We start from the raw sequence: 23,602 nt of genomic DNA on the forward strand, positions 1-23,602 counted from the left end.
ATATACGGGGTCGTACATTGATATATATACGGGGTCGTACATTGATATATATACGGGGTCGTACATTGATATATATACACGGGGTCATACATTGATATATATTCGGGGTCGTACATTGATATATATACGGGGGTCATACATTGATATATATATACGGGGTCATACATTGATATATATATACGGGGTCATACATTGATATATATATACGGGGTCATACATTGATATATATATACGGGGTCATACATTGATATATATATACGGGGTCATACATTGATATATATATACGGGGTCATACATTGATATATATATACGGGGTCATACATTGATATATATATACGGGGTCATACATTGATATATATATATATATACGGGGTCATACATTGATATATATATACGGGGTCGTACATTGATATATATATACAGGGTCATACATTGATATATATATACAGGGTCATACATTGATATATATATACAGGGTCATACATTGATATATATATATGGGGTCGTACATTGATATATATATACGGGGTCATACATTGATAAATATATACGGGGTCATACATTGATATATATACAGGGTCATACATTGATATATATATACGGGGTCATACATTGATATATACAGGGTCATACATTGATATATATATACGGGGTCATACATTGATATATATATACGGGGTCATACATTGATATATATATACACAGGGTCATACATTGATAAATATATACGGGGTCATACATTGATATATATATACGGGGTCATACATTGATAAATATATACGGGGTCATACATTGATATATATACGGGGTCATACATTGATATATATACGGGGTCATACATTGATATATATACGGGGTCATACATTGATATATATACGGGGTCATACATTGATATATATACACGGGGTCATACATTGATATATATATACGGGGTCATACATTGATATATATACACGGGGTCATACATTGATATATATTCGGGGTCGTACATTGATATATATACGGGGTCATACATTGATAAATATATACGGGGTCATACATTGATAAATATATACGGGGTCATACATTGATAAATATATACGGGGTCATACATTGATATATATACGGGGTCATACATTGATATATATACACGGGGTCATACATTGATATATATTCGGGGTCGTACATTGATATATATACGGGGGTCATACATTGATATATATATACGGGGTCATACAATGATATATATACGGGGTCGTACATTGATATATATACGGGGTCGTACATTGATATATATATACGGGGTCATACATTGATATATATATACGGGGTCATACATTGATATATATTCGGGGTCGTACATTGATATATATATACGGGGTCATACATTGATATATATATATATATATATATATACGGGGTCGTACATTGATATATATACGGGGTCGTACATTGATATATATACGGGGTCGTACATTGATATATATATACGGGGTCATACATTGATATATATACGGGGTCATAGATTGATATATATATTCGGGGTCGTACATTGATATATATACGGGGTCATACATTGATATATATTCGGGGTCGTACATTGATATATATACGGGGGTCATACATTGATATATATATACGGGGTCATACATTGATATATATACGGGGTCGTACAATGATATATATACGGGGTCGTACATTGATATATATACGGGGTCGTACATTGATATATATACACGGGGTCATACATTGATATATATTCGGGGTCGTACATTGATATATATACGGGGGTCATACATTGATATATATATACGGGGTCATACATTGATATATATACGGGGTCGTACATTGATATATATACGGGGTCGTACATTGATATATATTCGGGGTCGTACATTGATATATATACGGGGGTCATACATTGATATATATATACGGGGTCATACATTGATATATATACGGGGTCGTACATTGATATATATACGGGGTCATACATTGATATATATACGGGGTCATACATTGATATATATATACGGGGTCATACATTGATATATATACGGGGTCGTACATTGATATATATACGGGGTCGTACATTGATATATATACGGGGTCGTACATTGATATATATATAAGGGGTCATACATTGATATATATATACGGGGTCATACATTGATATATATATACGGGGTCATACATTGATATATATACGGGGTCATACATTGATATATATATACGGGGTCATACATTGATATAGATATACACGGGGTCATACATTGATATATATATACGGGGTCATACATTGATATATATACGGGGTCATACATTGATATATATATACGGGGTCATACATTGATATATATATACACAGGGTCATACATTGATAAATATATACGGGGTCATACATTGATAAATATATACGGGGTCATACATTGATATATATACGGGGTCATACATTGATATATATACGGGGTCATACATTGATATATATACGGGGTCATACATTGATATATATACACGGGGTCATACATTGATATATATATACGGGGTCATACATTGATATATATACACGGGGTCATACATTGATATATATACGGGGTCATACATTGATATATATACGGGGTCATACATTGATATATATACGGGGTCATACATTGATATATATACGGGGTCATACATTGATATATATACGGGGTCATACATTGATATATATACGGGGTCATACATTGATATATATACGGGGTCATACATTGATATATATACACGGGGTCATACATTGATATATATATTCGGGGTCGTACATTGATATATATACGGGGTCATACATTGATAAATATATACGGGGTCATACATTGATAAATATATACGGGGTCATACATTGATATATATACGGGGTCATACATTGATATATATACGGGGTCATACATTGATATATATACGGGGTCATACATTGATATATACGGGGTAATACATTGATATATATACGGGGTCATACATTGATAAATATATACGGGGTCATACATTGATATATATACGGGGTCATACATTGATATATATACACGGGGTCATACATTGATATATATATATATATATATATATATATATATATATATACGGGGTCATACATTGATAAATATATACGGGGTCATACATTGATATATATATACGGGGTCATACATTGATATATATATACGGGGTCATACATTGATATATATATACGGGGTCATACATTGATATATATATACGGGGTCATACATTGATATATATATACGGGGTCATACATTGATATATATATACGGGGTCATACATTGATATATATATATGGGGTCATACATTGATATATATATACAGGGTCATACATTGATATATATATACAGGGTCATACATTGATATATATATACGGGGTCATACATTGATAAATATATACGGGGTCATACATTGATATATATACAGGGTCATACATTGATATATATATACGGGGTCATACATTGATATATACAGGGTCATACATTGATATATATATACGGGGTCATACATTGATATATATATACGGGGTCATACATTGATATATATATACACAGGGTCATACATTGATAAATATATACGGGGTCATACATTGATAAATATATACGGGGTCATACATTGATAAATATATACGGGGTCATACATTGATAAATATATACGGGGTCATACATTGATATATATACGGGGTCATACATTGATATATATACGGGGTCATACATTGATATATATACACGGGGTCATACATTGATATATATATACGGGGTCATACATTGATATATATACACGGGGTCATACATTGATATATATTCGGGGTCGTACATTGATATATATACGGGGTCATACATTGATAAATATATACGGGGTCATACATTGATAAATATATACGGGGTCATACATTGATAAATATATACGGGGTCATACATTGATATATATACGGGGTCATACATTGATATATATACACGGGGTCATACATTGATATATATTCGGGGTCGTACATTGATATATATACGGGGGTCATACATTGATATATATATACGGGGTCATACATTGATATATATTCGGGGTCGTACATTGATATATATATACGGGGTCATACATTGATATATATATATATATATATATACGGGGTCGTACATTGATATATATACGGGGTCGTACATTGATATATATACGGGGTCGTACATTGATATATATATACGGGGTCATACATTGATATATATACGGGGTCATAGATTGATATATATATTCGGGGTCGTACATTGATATATATACGGGGTCATACATTGATATATATACGGGGTCGTACATTGATATATATACGGGGTCGTACATTGATATATATATACGGGGTCATACATTGATATATATATACGGGGTCATACATTGATATATATTCGGGGTCGTACATTGATATATATATACGGGGTCATACATTGATATATATATATATATATATATACGGGGTCGTACATTGATATATATACGGGGTCGTACATTGATATATATACGGGGTCGTACATTGATATATATATACGGGGTCATACATTGATATATATACGGGGTCATAGATTGATATATATATTCGGGGTCGTACATTGATATATATACGGGGTCATACATTGATATATATTCGGGGTCGTACATTGATATATATACGGGGGTCATACATTGATATATATATACGGGGTCATACATTGATATATATACGGGGTCGTACATTGATATATATACGGGGTCGTACATTGATATATATTCGGGGTCGTACATTGATATATATACGGGGGTCATACATTGATATATATATACGGGGTCATACATTGATATATATACGGGGTCGTACATTGATATATATACGGGGTCATACATTGATATATATACGGGGTCATACATTGATATATATATACGGGGTCATACATTGATATATATACGGGGTCGTACATTGATATATATACGGGGTCGTACATTGATATATATACGGGGTCGTACATTGATATATATATAAGGGGTCATACATTGATATATATATACGGGGTCATACATTGATATATATATACGGGGTCATACATTGATATATATACGGGGTCATACATTGATATATATATACGGGGTCATACATTGATATAGATATACACGGGGTCATACATTGATATATATATACGGGGTCATACATTGATATATATACGGGGTCATACATTGATATATATATACGGGGTCATACATTGATATATATATACACAGGGTCATACATTGATAAATATATACGGGGTCATACATTGATAAATATATACGGGGTCATACATTGATATATATACGGGGTCATACATTGATATATATACGGGGTCATACATTGATATATATACGGGGTCATACATTGATATATATACACGGGGTCATACATTGATATATATATACGGGGTCATACATTGATATATATACACGGGGTCATACATTGATATATATACGGGGTCATACATTGATATATATACGGGGTCATACATTGATATATATACGGGGTCATACATTGATATATATACGGGGTCATACATTGATATATATACGGGGTCATACATTGATATATATACGGGGTCATACATTGATATATATACGGGGTCATACATTGATATATATACACGGGGTCATACATTGATATATATATTCGGGGTCGTACATTGATATATATACGGGGTCATACATTGATAAATATATACGGGGTCATACATTGATAAATATATACGGGGTCATACATTGATAAATATATACGGGGTCATACATTGATATATATACGGGGTCATACATTGATATATATACACGGGGTCATACATTGATATATATATATATATATATATATATATATATATACGGGGTCATACATTGATAAATATATACGGGGTCATACATTGATATATATATACGGGGTCATACATTGATATATATATACGGGGTCATACATTGATATATATATACGGGGTCATACATTGATATATATATACGGGGTCATACATTGATATATATATACGGGGTCATACATTGATATATATATATGGGGTCATACATTGATATATATATACAGGGTCATACATTGATATATATATACAGGGTCATACATTGATATATATATACGGGGTCATACATTGATAAATATATACGGGGTCATACATTGATATATATACAGGGTCATACATTGATATATATATACGGGGTCATACATTGATATATACAGGGTCATACATTGATATATATATACGGGGTCATACATTGATATATATATACGGGGTCATACATTGATATATATATACACAGGGTCATACATTGATAAATATATACGGGGTCATACATTGATAAATATATACGGGGTCATACATTGATAAATATATACGGGGTCATACATTGATAAATATATACGGGGTCATACATTGATATATATACGGGGTCATACATTGATATATATACGGGGTCATACATTGATATATATACACGGGGTCATACATTGATATATATATACGGGGTCATACATTGATATATATACACGGGGTCATACATTGATATATATTCGGGGTCGTACATTGATATATATACGGGGTCATACATTGATAAATATATACGGGGTCATACATTGATAAATATATACGGGGTCATACATTGATAAATATATACGGGGTCATACATTGATATATATACGGGGTCATACATTGATATATATACACGGGGTCATACATTGATATATATTCGGGGTCGTACATTGATATATATACGGGGGTCATACATTGATATATATATACGGGGTCATACATTGATATATATTCGGGGTCGTACATTGATATATATATACGGGGTCATACATTGATATATATATATATATATATATACGGGGTCGTACATTGATATATATACGGGGTCGTACATTGATATATATACGGGGTCGTACATTGATATATATATACGGGGTCATACATTGATATATATACGGGGTCATAGATTGATATATATATTCGGGGTCGTACATTGATATATATACGGGGTCATACATTGATATATATACGGGGTCGTACATTGATATATATACGGGGTCGTACATTGATATATATATACGGGGTCATACATTGATATATATATACGGGGTCATACATTGATATATATTCGGGGTCGTACATTGATATATATATACGGGGTCATACATTGATATATATATATATATATATATACGGGGTCGTACATTGATATATATACGGGGTCGTACATTGATATATATACGGGGTCGTACATTGATATATATATACGGGGTCATACATTGATATATATACGGGGTCATAGATTGATATATATATTCGGGGTCGTACATTGATATATATACGGGGTCATACATTGATATATATTCGGGGTCGTACATTGATATATATACGGGGTCATACATTGATATATATACGGGGTCGTACAATGATATATATACGGGGTCGTACATTGATATATATACGGGGTCGTACATTGATATATATACACGGGGTCATACATTGATATATATTCGGGGTCGTACATTGATATATATACGGGGGTCATACATTGATATATATATACGGGGTCATACATTGATATATATACGGGGTCGTACATTGATATATATACGGGGGTCATACATTGATATATATATACGGGGTCATACATTGATATATATATACGGGGTCATACATTGATATATATACGGGGTCGTACATTGATATATATACGGGGTCATACATTGATATATATACGGGGTCATACATTGATATATATATACGGGGTCATACATTGATATATATACGGGGTCGTACATTGATATATATACGGGGTCGTACATTGATATATATACGGGGTCGTACATTGATATATATATAAGGGGTCATACATTGATATATATATACGGGGTCATACATTGATATATATATACGGGGTCATACATTGATATATATACGGGGTCATACATTGATATATATATACGGGGTCATACATTGATATAGATATACACGGGGTCATACATTGATATATATATACGGGGTCATACATTGATATATATACGGGGTCATACATTGATATATATATACGGGGTCATACATTGATATATATATACACAGGGTCATACATTGATAAATATATACGGGGTCATACATTGATAAATATATACGGGGTCATACATTGATATATATATACGGGGTCATACATTGATATAGATATACACGGGGTCATACATTGATATATATATACGGGGTCATACATTGATATATATACGGGGTCATACATTGATATATATACACGGGGTCATACATTGATATATATATACGGGGTCATACATTGATATATATACACGGGGTCATACATTGATATATATACGGGGTCATACATTGATATATATACGGGGTCATACATTGATATATATACGGGGTCATACATTGATATATATACGGGGTCATACATTGATATATATACGGGGTCATACATTGATATATATACGGGGTCATACATTGATATATATACGGGGTCATACATTGATATATATACGGGGTCATACATTGATATATATACACGGGGTCATACATTGATATATATATTCGGGGTCGTACATTGATATATATACGGGGTCATACATTGATAAATATATACGGGGTCATACATTGATAAATATATACGGGGTCATACATTGATAAATATATACGGGGTCATACATTGATATATATACGGGGTCATACATTGATATATATACACGGGGTCATACATTGATATATATATATATATATATATATATATATACGGGGTCATACATTGATAAATATATACGGGGTCATACATTGATATATATATACGGGGTCATACATTGATATATATATACGGGGTCATACATTGATATATATATACGGGGTCATACATTGATATATATATACGGGGTCATACATTGATATATATATACGGGGTCATACATTGATATATATATACGGGGTCATACATTGATATATATATATGGGGTCATACATTGATATATATATACAGGGTCATACATTGATATATATATACAGGGTCATACATTGATATATATATACGGGGTCATACATTGATAAATATATACGGGGTCATACATTGATATATATACAGGGTCATACATTGATATATATATACGGGGTCATACATTGATATATACAGGGTCATACATTGATATATATATACGGGGTCATACATTGATATATATATACGGGGTCATACATTGATATATATATACACAGGGTCATACATTGATAAATATATACGGGGTCATACATTGATAAATATATACGGGGTCATACATTGATAAATATATACGGGGTCATACATTGATAAATATATACGGGGTCATACATTGATATATATACGGGGTCATACATTGATATATATACGGGGTCATACATTGATATATATACACGGGGTCATACATTGATATATATATACGGGGTCATACATTGATATATATACACGGGGTCATACATTGATATATATTCGGGGTCGTACATTGATATATATACGGGGTCATACATTGATAAATATATACGGGGTCATACATTGATAAATATATACGGGGTCATACATTGATAAATATATACGGGGTCATACATTGATATATATACGGGGTCATACATTGATATATATACACGGGGTCATACATTGATATATATACGGGGTCGTACATTGATATATATACGGGGTCGTACATTGATATATATATACGGGGTCATACATTGATATATATATACGGGGTCGTACATTGATATATATTCGGGGTCGTACATTGATATATATACGGGGGTCATACATTGATATATATATACGGGGTCATACATTGATATATATACGGGGTCGTACATTGATATATATACGGGGTCGTACATTGATATATATATACGGGGTCATACATTGATATATATATACGGGGTCATACATTGATATATATTCGGGGTCGTACATTGATATATATATACGGGGTCATACATTGATATATATATATATATATATATATACGGGGTCGTACATTGATATATATACGGGGTCGTACATTGATATATATACGGGGTCGTACATTGATATATATATACGGGGTCATACATTGATATATATACGGGGTCATAGATTGATATATATATTCGGGGTCGTACATTGATATATATACGGGGTCATACATTGATATATATTCGGGGTCGTACATTGATATATATACGGGGTCATACATTGATATATATACGGGGTCGTACATTGATATATATACGGGGTCGTACATTGATATATATACGGGGTCGTACATTGATATATATACACGGGGTCATACATTGATATATATTCGGGGTCGTACATTGATATATATACGGGGGTCATACATTGATATATATATACGGGGTCATACATTGATATATATACGGGGTCGTACATTGATATATATACGGGGTCGTACATTGATATATATTCGGGGTCGTACATTGATATATATACGGGGGTCATACATTGATATATATATACGGGGTCATACATTGATATATATACGGGGTCGTACATTGATATATATACGGGGTCATACATTGATATATATACGGGGTCATACATTGATATATATATACGGGGTCATACATTGATATATATACGGGGTCATACATTGATATATATACGGGGTCGTACATTGATATATATACGGGGTCGTACATTGATATATATACGGGGTCGTACATTGATATATATATAAGGGGTCATACATTGATATATATATACGGGGTCATACATTGATATATATATACGGGGTCATACATTGATATATATACGGGGTCATACATTGATATATATACGGGGTCATACATTGATATATATATATATATACATACAGGGTCATACATTGATATATATATACGGGGTCATGCATTGATATATATACACGGGGTCATACATTGATATATATATACGGGGTCGTACATTGATATATATACGGGGTCGTACATTGATATATATACGGGGTCGTACATTGATATATACGGGGTCATACATTGATATAGATATACACGGGGTCATACATTGATATATATATACGGGGTCATACATTGATATATATACGGGGTCGTACATTGATATATATATACGGGGTCATACATTGATATATATATACACAGGGTCATACATTGATAAATATATACGGGGTCATACATTGATAAATATATACGGGGTCATACATTGATAAATATATACGGGGTCATACATTGATAAATATATACGGGGTCATACATTGATATATATACGGGGTCATACATTGATATATATACGGGGTCATACATTGATATATATACGGGGTCATACATTGATATATATACACGGGGTCATACATTGATATATATATACGGGGTCATACATTGATATATATATACGGGGTCGTACATTGATATATATACGGGGTCATACATTGATATATATACGGGGTCATACATTGATATATATACGGGGTCATACATTGATATATATACGGGGTCATACATTGATATATATACGGGGTCATACATTGATATATATACGGGGTCATACATTGATATATATACGGGGTCATACATTGATATATATACGGGGTCATACATTGATATATATACACGGGGTCATACATTGATATATATATTCGGGGTCGTACATTGATATATATACGGGGTCATACATTGATAAATATATACGGGGTCATACATTGATAAATATATACGGGGTCATACATTGATAAATATATACGGGGTCATACATTGATATATATACGGGGTCATACATTGATATATATACACGGGGTCATACATTGATATATATTCGGGGTCGTACATTGATATATATACGGGGGTCATACATTGATATATATATACGGGGTCATACATTGATATATATACGGGGTCGTACATTGATATATATACGGGGTCGTACATTGATATATATACGGGGTCGTACATTGATATATATATACGGGGTCATACATTGATATATATATACGGGGTCATACATTGATATATATTCGGGGTCGTACATTGATATATATATATACGGGGTCATACATTGATATATATATATATATATATATACGGGGTCGTACATTGATATATATACGGGGTCGTACATTGATATATATACGGGGTCGTACATTGATATATATATACGGGGTCATACATTGATATATATTCGGGGTCGTACATTGATATATATATATATATACGGGGTCATACATTGATATATATATACGGGGTCATACATTGATATATATACGGGGTCGTACATTGATATATATACACGGGGTCATACATTGATATATATTCGGGGTCGTACATTGATATATATACGGGGTCATACATTGATATATATACGGGGTCGTACATTGATATATATACGGGGTCGTACATTGATATATATACGGGGTCGTACATTGATATATATACACGGGGTCGTACATTGATATATATTCGGGGTCGTACATTGATATATATACGGGGTCATACATTGATATATATACGGGGTCGTACATTGATATATATACGGGGTCATACATTGATATATATATACGGGGTCATACATTGATATATATACGGGGTCGTACATTGATATATATACGGGGTCGTACATTGATATATATTCGGGGTCGTACATTGATATATATACGGGGGTCATACATTGATATATATATACGGGGTCATACATTGATATATATACGGGGTCGTACATTGATATATATACGGGGTCATACATTGATATATATACGGGGTCATACATTGATATATATATACGGGGTCATACATTGATATATATACGGGGTCGTACATTGATATATATACGGGGTCGTACATTGATATATATACGGGGTCGTACATTGATATATATATACGGGGTCATACATTGATATATATATACGGGGTCATACATTGATATATATACGGGGTCATACATTGATATATATACGGGGTCATACATTGATATATATATACAGGGTCATACATTGATATATATATACGGGGTCATACATTGATATAGATATACACGGGGTCATACATTGATATATATATACGGGGTCATACATTGATATAGATATACACGGGGTCATACATTGATATATATATACGGGGTCATACATTGATATATATACGGGGTCATACATTGATATATATATACAGGGTCATACATTGATATATATATACGGGGTCATACATTGATATAGATATACACAGGGTCATACATTGATATAGATATACACGGGGTCATACATTGATATATATATACGGGGTCATACATTGATATATATACGGGGTCATACATTGATATATATATACGAGGTCGTACATTGATATATATACGGGGTCATACATTGATATATATACGGGGTCATACATTGATATATATACGGGGTCATACATTGATATATATATACGGGGTCATACATTGATATATATATACGGGGTCATACATTGATATATATATACGAGGTCATACATTGATATATATATATATATACATACAGGGTCATACATTGATATATATATACGGGGTCGTACATTGATATATATACGGGGTCGTACATTGATATATATACGGGGTCGTACATTGATATATATACAGGGTCGTACATTGATATACGGGGTCATGCATTGATATATATATACGGGGTCATACATTGATATATATATACGAGGTCATACATTGATATATATATATATATACATACAGGGTCATACATTGATATATATATACGGGGTCATGCATTGATATATATACACGGGGTCATACATTGATATATATATACGGGGTCGTACATTGATATATATACGGGGTCGTACATTGATATATATACGGGGTCGTACATTGATATATACGGGGTCATACATTGATATATATATACAGGGTCATACATTGATATATATACACGGGGTCATACATTGATATATATATACGGGGTCGTACATTGATATATATATACGGGGTCATACATTGATATATATACACGGGGTCATACATTGATATATATATACGGGGTCGTACATTGATATATATATACGGGGTCGTACATTGATATATATATACGGGGTCGTACATTGATATATATATACGGGGTCATACATTGATATATATACAGGGTCGTACATTGATATATATACGGGGTCATACATTGATATATATATATATACGGGGTCATACATTGATATATATATACGGGGTCATACATTGATATATATATACGGGGTCATACATTGATATATATACAGGGTCATACATTGATATATATACGGGGTCATACATTGATATATATATACGGGGTCATACATTGATATATATACACGGGGTCGTACATTGATATATATATACGGGGTCGTACATTGATATATATATACGGGGTCGTACATTGATATATATATACGGGGTCGTACATTGATATATATATACGGGGTCATACATTGATATATATACAGGGTCATACATTGATATATATACGGGGTCATACATTGATATATATATACGGGGTCGTACATTGATATATATACACGGGGTCATACATTGATATATATATACGGGGTCGTACATTGATATATATATACGGGGTCATACATTGATATATATACACGGGGTCATACATTGATATATATATACGGGGTCGTACATTGATATATATATACGGGGTCGTACATTGATATATATATACGGGGTCGTACATTGATATATATATACGGGGTCATACATTGATATATATACAGGGTCGTACATTGATATATATACGGGGTCATACATTGATATATATATATATACGGGGTCATACATTGATATATATATACGGGGTCATACATTGATATATATATACGGGGTCATACATTGATATATATACAGGGTCATACATTGATATATATACGGGGTCATACATTGATATATATATACGGGGTCATACATTGATATATATATACGGGGTCGTACATTGATATATACAGGGTCATACATTGATATATATATACAGGGTCATACATTGATATATATACACGGGGTCATACATTGATATATATATACGGGGTCGTACATTGATATATATATACGGGGTCATACATTGATATATATACACGGGGTCATACATTGATATATATATACGGGGTCGTACATTGATATATATATACGGGGTCGTACATTGATATATATATACGGGGTCGTACATTGATATATATATACGGGGTCATACATTGATATATATACAGGGTCGTACATTGATATATATACGGGGTCATACATTGATATATATATATATACGGGGTCATACATTGATATATATATACGGGGTCATACATTGATATATATATACGGGGTCATACATTGATATATATACAGGGTCATACATTGATATATATACGGGGTCATACATTGATATATATATACGGGGTCATACATTGATATATATACACGGGGTCGTACATTGATATATATATACGGGGTCGTACATTGATATATATATACGGGGTCGTACATTGATATATATATACGGGGTCGTACATTGATATATATATACGGGGTCATACATTGATATATATACAGGGTCATACATTGATATATATACGGGGTCATACATTGATATATATACACGGGGTCATACATTGATATATATATACGGGGTCGTACATTGATATATATACGGGGTCGTACATTGATATATATATACGGGGTCGTACATTGATATATATACACGGGGTCATACATTGATATATATATACGGGGTCGTACATTGATATATATACGGGGTCGTACATTGATATATATACGGGGTCGTACATTGATATATACGGGGTCATACATTGATATATATACAGGGTCATACATTGATATATATATACAGGGTCATACATTGATATATATACACGGGGTCATACATTGATATATATATACGGGGTCGTACATTGATATATATATACGGGGTCATACATTGATATATATACACGGGGTCATACATTGATATATATATACGGGGTCGTACATTGATATATATATACGGGGTCGTACATTGATATATATATACGGGGTCGTACATTGATATATATATACGGGGTCATACATTGATATATATACAGGGTCGTACATTGATATATATACGGGGTCATACATTGATATATATATATATACGGGGTCATACATTGATATATATATACGGGGTCATACATTGATATATATATACGGGGTCATACATTGATATATATACAGGGTCATACATTGATATATATACGGGGTCATACATTGATATATATATACGGGGTCATACATTGATATATATACACGGGGTCGTACATTGATATATATATACGGGGTCGTACATTGATATATATATACGGGGTCGTACATTGATATATATATACGGGGTCGTACATTGATATATATATACGGGGTCATACATTGATATATATACAGGGTCATACATTGATATATATACGGGGTCATACATTGATATATATACACGGGGTCATACATTGATATATATATACGGGGTCGTACATTGATATATATACGGGGTCGTACATTGATATATATATACGGGGTCGTACATTGATATATATATACGGGGTCATACATTGATATATATACGGGGTCATACATTGATATATATATACGGGGTCATACATTGATATATATATACGGGGTCATACATTGATATATATATACGGGGTCATACATTGATATATATACGGGGTCGTACATTGATATATATATACGGGGTCGTACATTGATATATATATACGGGGTCATACATTGATATATATACAGGGTCATACATTGATATATATATACAGGGTCATACATTGATATATATATACGGGGTCATACATTGATATATATACACGGGGTCATACATTGATATATATATACGGGGTCGTACATTGATATATATATACGGGGTCATACATTGATATATATATACGGGGTCGTACATTGATATATATATATACGGGGTCATACATTGATATATATACAGGGTCATACATTAATATATATACGGGGTCATACATTGATATATATATACGGGGTCATACATTGATATATATACACGGGGTCATACATTGATATATATATACGGGGTCATACATTGATATATATACGGGGTCATACATTGATATATATACGGGGTCGTACATTGATATATATATACGGGGTCATACATTGATATATATATACGGGGTCGTACATTGATATATATATATATATACGGGGTCATACATTGATATATATGGGGTCATACATTGATATATATACGGGGTCATACATTGATAAATATATACGGGGACGTACATTGATATATATATACAGGGTCATACATTGATATATATATACGGGGTCATACATTGATATATACGGGGTCATACATTGATATATATACGGGGTCATACATTGATATATATATACGGGGTCATACATTGATATATACGGGGTCGTACATTGATATATATATACGGGGTCGTACATTGATATATATATATATATACGGGGTCATACATTGATATATATATATACACGGGGTCATACATTGATATATATATACGGGGTCATACATTGATATATATATACGGGGTCGTACATTGATATATATATACGGGGTCATACATTGATATATATATATATACAGGGTCATACATTGATATATATATATACGGGGTCATACATTGATATATATATACGGGGACGTACATTGATATATATATACAGGGTCATACATTGATATATATATACGGGGTCATACATTGATATATATATACGGGGTCATACATTGATATATATAAGGGGTCATACATTGATATATATATATATATACACAGGGTCATACATTGATATATATATACGGGGTCATACATTGATATATATATACGGGGTCATACATTGATATATATACTGGGTCGTACATTGATATATATATATATATACGGGGTCATACATTGATATATATATACGGGGTCGTACATTGATATATATATACGGGGTCATACATTGATATATATATACGGGGTAGTACATTGATATATATATACGGGGTCATACATTGATATATATATACGGGGTCATACATTGATATATATATACGGGGTCATACATTGATATATATATATGGGGTCGTACATTGATATATATACGGGGTCGTACATTGATATATATATATATATATACACACGGGGTCATACATTGATATATATGGGGTCATACATTGATATATATACGGGGTCATACATTGATAAATATATACGGGGACGTACATTGATATATATATATATATATATATACGGGGTCATACATTGATATATACGGGGTCATACATTGATATATATATACGGGGTCATACATTGATATATATACGGGGTCATACATTGATATATATACGGGGTCATACATTGATATATATACGGGGTCATGCATTGATAAATATACACGGGGACGTACATTGATATATATATATACGGGGTCATACATTGATATATATATATACGGGGTCATACATTGATATATATATATATACGGGGTCATACATTGATATATATATATACGGGGTCATACATTGATATATATACGGGGTCATACATTGATATATATACGGGGTCATACATTGATATATATATACGGGGTCATACATTGATATATATATACGGGGTCATACATTGATATATATATACGGGGTCATACATTGATATATATATATACGGGGTCATACATTGATATATATATACGGGGTCGTACATTGATATATATACGGGGTCATACATTGATATATATATACGGGGTCATACATTGATATATATATATACGGGGTCATACATTGATATATATATACGGGGTCGTACATTGATATATATACGGGGTCATACATTGATATATATATATATATATATATATATATATACACGGGGTCATACATTGATATATATATACGGGGTCATACATTGGGAGAAAACAAGGGGATCTGCTACTTTGGATCTAATCCTTATAAACAGGGAGGAAATGGTTGAGGAGGTAAAGGTGGCTGGGACCCTAGGAGGCAGCGATCATGCTATTATAGAATTTTGGATAACTAGAGGAGGAAGACATGTGAAGACTCAAACTTCAAGGTTAGATTTTAGAAAGGCAGATTTTAAGAGACTCAGAAAGAGAATAGGAGGGATCCAATGGCTGGATGTCCTTAAGGACAAAAATGTCCAGGAAGGATGGGAAATTTTTAAAAATGAGATTCTCAAAGCACAATCGTTAACAATCCCGAAAAGTAGGAAGAATGGGAAGCATTTAAGGAAACCAGGATGGATGAACACAGAACTTAAACACATGCTAAAAAGAAAGAAAGAAATGTTTATTAAATGGAAAGAGGGAGGCATATCTAAAGAAGATTATAATGCAGTCTGCAGATCCTGCAGGGCACGTATCAGGTTAGCTAAAGCTGACAATGAATTAAGGCTTGCAAGAGATGTCAAAAGCAATAAAAAAGGATTTTGGGGGTATGTCAAAAGTAAAAGAAAAGTCAAAGATGCTATAGGATTTTTACAGGATGAAAATGGAGAAATGGTAAGAGAGGATGTTGAGAAGGCCGAACTTTTTAATTCCTATTTTGCATCTGTTTTCTCTCAGAAAGAAAATGTAACATCAACTGATCTTCACTGTCCTTTTAAAGGAATAGAGGAATCCAAGTTAGCTGTAAACAGAAAGATTGTGAGGGAATATTTAGCTAACATAAATGAGTTCAAGTCTCCAGTTCCAGATGAATTACACCCCAGAGTACTGAAGGAGATCGTAGAAGAAATTTTAGAACCACTCTCCATAATCTTTGAAAATTCTTGGAGAACAGGAGAAGTCCCAGAAGACTGGAGAAGAGCAAATGTTGTTCCTATCTTCAAAAAGGGGAAGAAGGTGGACCCAGGGAACTATAGGCCGGTGAGTCTGACTTCTATACCAGGAAAGATCTTTGAACAAATTATTAAACAACATGTATGTAAGTACATGGATAAGAATGAAGTGATTAACCAGAGTCAGCATGGGTTTGTAACTAACAAGTCATGTCAGACTAACTTAATTTCCTTCTATGACAGAATCACTGACTGGGTGGATCAGGGAAATGCTGTAGATATAGTATATCTTGACTTCAGCAAAGCATTTGACAAAGTATCTCACACCATCCTTATTGAAAAAATGACCAAGTATGCAATGGACCAGGCAACTGTTAGGTGGATTCATAACTGGCTTAGTGATTGGACTCAAAGGGTGGTTGTAAATGGCTTCACATCCAGCTGGGTGAATGTCTCAAGTGGGGTACCACAGGGCTCCGTCCTGGGACCTGTATTGTTCAACATCTTTATCAATGATTTAGATGAAGGAATTGAGGGTAAACTGATTAAATTTGCTGATGACACAAAGCTAGGAGGGATAGCTAATACTAGAGAAGAGAGAGAGAGGATTCAAAAAGACCTAAATAAACTGGAGCAGTGGGCAGCAACCAACAGAATGGTTTTTAACAGGGAAAAATGCAAAGTACTACATCTGGGCAATAAAAATGAAAAAAGCATATACAGAATGGGAGGAATAGAGCTAAGCAACAGTACATGTGAAATAGACTTAGGTATACTAATAGATCATAGACTGAACATGAGTCAACAGTGTGATGCAGCAGCAAAAAAGGCAAATACAATTCTGGGATGTATTAACAGAAGCATACAGTCTAGATCACGTGAAGTCATTATCGGTCTTTACTCCTCTTTGGTCAGACCTCATCTGGAATACTGTGTACAGTTTTGGGCACCACATTTTAAAAAAGACATAGACAAACTGGAGCAAGTTCAGAGAAGAGCGACCAGAATGGTGACTGGTCTGCAAACCATGTCCTATGAGGAACGGTTGCAGGATCTGGGAATGTTTAGCTTGCAAAAAAGAAGACTGAGAGGAGACTTAATAGCTGTCTACAAATATGTCAAGGGCTGTCACATTGTAGAAGGATCATCTTTATTCTCATTTGCACAAGGAAAGACTAGAAGCAATGGGATGAAACTAAATGGGAGGAGACACAGATTAGATATTAGAAAAACCTTTTTGACAGTGAGGGTGATCAATGAGTGGAACAGGCGGCCACGAGAGGTGGTGAGTTCCCCTTCAATGGACGTCTTCAAACAGAGGCTGGACAGACATCTGTCTGAGATGATCTAGTGAATCCTGCTTTGAGCAGGGGGTTGGACCAGATGACCCAGGAGGTCCCTTCCAACTCTACCATTCTATGATTCTATGATATATATATACGGGGTCGTACATTGATATATATATACGGGGTCATACATTGATATATATACGGGGTCATACATTGATATATATATATGGGGTCGTACATTGATATATATATACGGGGTCATACATTGATATATATATATATACGGGGTCATACATTGATATATATATACACAGGGTCATACATTGATATATACGGGGTCATACATTGATATATATACAGGGTCGTACATTGATATATATATACGGGGTCGTACATTGATATATATATACAGGGTCATACATTGATATATATACGGGGTCATACATTGATATACATATACGGGGTCGTACATTGATATATATATACAGGGTCATACATTGATATATATACGGGGTCATGCATTGATAAATATATACGGGGTCGTACATTGATATATATATATATACGGGGTCATACATTGATATATATATACACGGGGTCGTACATTGATATATATATACGGGGTCGTACATTGATATATATATACGGGGTCATACATTGATATATATATACGGGGTCATACATTGATATATATATACAGGGTCATACATTGATATATATATACAGGGTCATACATTGATATATATACGGGGTCATACATTGATATATATATACGGGGTCATACATTGATATATATATACGGGGTCGTACATTGATATATATATACGGGGTCATACATTGATATATATATACGGGGTCATACATTGATATATATATACACGGGGTCATACATTGATATATATATACAGGGTCATACATTGATATATATATACAGGGTCATACATTGATATATATACGGGGTCATACATTGATATATATATACGGGGTCATACATTGATATATATATACACGGGGTCATACATTGATATATATATACAGGGTCATACATTGATATATATATACAGGGTCATACATTGATATATATACAGGGTCATACATTGATATATATACGGGGTCATACATTGATATACATATACGGGGTCATACATTGATATATATATACGGGGTCATACATTGATATATATACGGGGTCATACATTGATATATATACGGGGTCATACATTGATATATATACGGGGTCATACATTGATATATATACGGGGTCGTACATTGATATATATATACGGGGTCATACATTGATATATATACGGGGTCGTACATTGATATATATACGGGGTCGTACATTGATATATATACGGGGTCGTACATTGATATACAGTACAGACCAAAAGTTTGGACACACCTTCTCATTTAAAGATTTTTCTGTATTTTCATGACTTTGAAAATTGTACATTCACACTGAAGGCATCAAAACTATGAATTACCACATGTGGAATTATATACTTAACAAAAAAGTGTGAAACAACTGAAAATATGTCTTATATTCTAGGGTCTTCACAGTAGCCCCCTTTTGCTTTGATGACTGCTTTGCACACTCTTGGCATTCTCTTGATGAGCTTCAAGAGGTAGTCACCGGAAATGGTCTTCCAACAATCTTGAAGGAGTTCCCAGAGATGCTGAGCACTTGTTGGCCCTTTTGCCTTCACTCTGCGGTCCAGCTCACCCCAAACCATCTCGATTGGGTTCAGGTCTGGTGACTGTGGAGGCCAGGTCATCTGGCGTAGCCCCCCATCACTCTCCTTATTGGTCAAATAGCCCTTACACAGCCTGGAGGTGTTTGGGGTCATTGTCCTGTTGAAAAATAAATGATGGTCCAACTAAACGCAAACCGGATGGAATAGCATGCCGCTGCAAGATGCTGTGGTAGCCATGCTGGTTCAGTATGCCTTCAATTTTGAATAAATCCCCAACAGTGTCACCAGCAAAGCCCCCCCACACCATCACACCTCCTCCTCCATGCTTCACGGTGGGAACCAGGCATGTAGAGTCCATCCGTTCACCTTTTCTGCGTCGCACAAAGACACGGTGGTTGGAACCAAAGATCTCAAATTTGGACTCATCAGACCAAAGCACAGATTTCCACTGGTCTAATGTCCATTCCTTGTGTTCTTTAGCCCAAACAAGTCTCTTCTGCTTGTTGCTTGTCCTTAGCAGTGGTTTCCTAGCAGCTATTCTACCATGAAGGCCTGCTGCACAAAGTCTCCTCTTAACAGTTGTTGTAGAGATGTGTCTGCTGCTAGAACTCTGTGTGGCATTGACCTGGTCTCTAATCTGAGCTGCTGTTAACCTGCGATTTCTGAGGCTGGTGACTCGGATAAACTTATCCTCAGAAGCAGAGGTGACTCTTGGTCTTCCTTTCCTGGGGCGGTCCTCATGTGAGCCAGTTTCTTTGTAGCGCTTGATGGTTTTTGCAACTGCACTTGGGGACACTTT

Source organism: Phyllobates terribilis, unplaced genomic scaffold (assembly GCF_046119375.1).
Source record: "Phyllobates terribilis strain yellow unplaced genomic scaffold, ASM4611937v1 Scaffold_2325__1_contigs__length_140968, whole genome shotgun sequence".
NCBI classification, from domain to species: Eukaryota; Metazoa; Chordata; class Amphibia; order Anura; family Dendrobatidae; genus Phyllobates; species Phyllobates terribilis.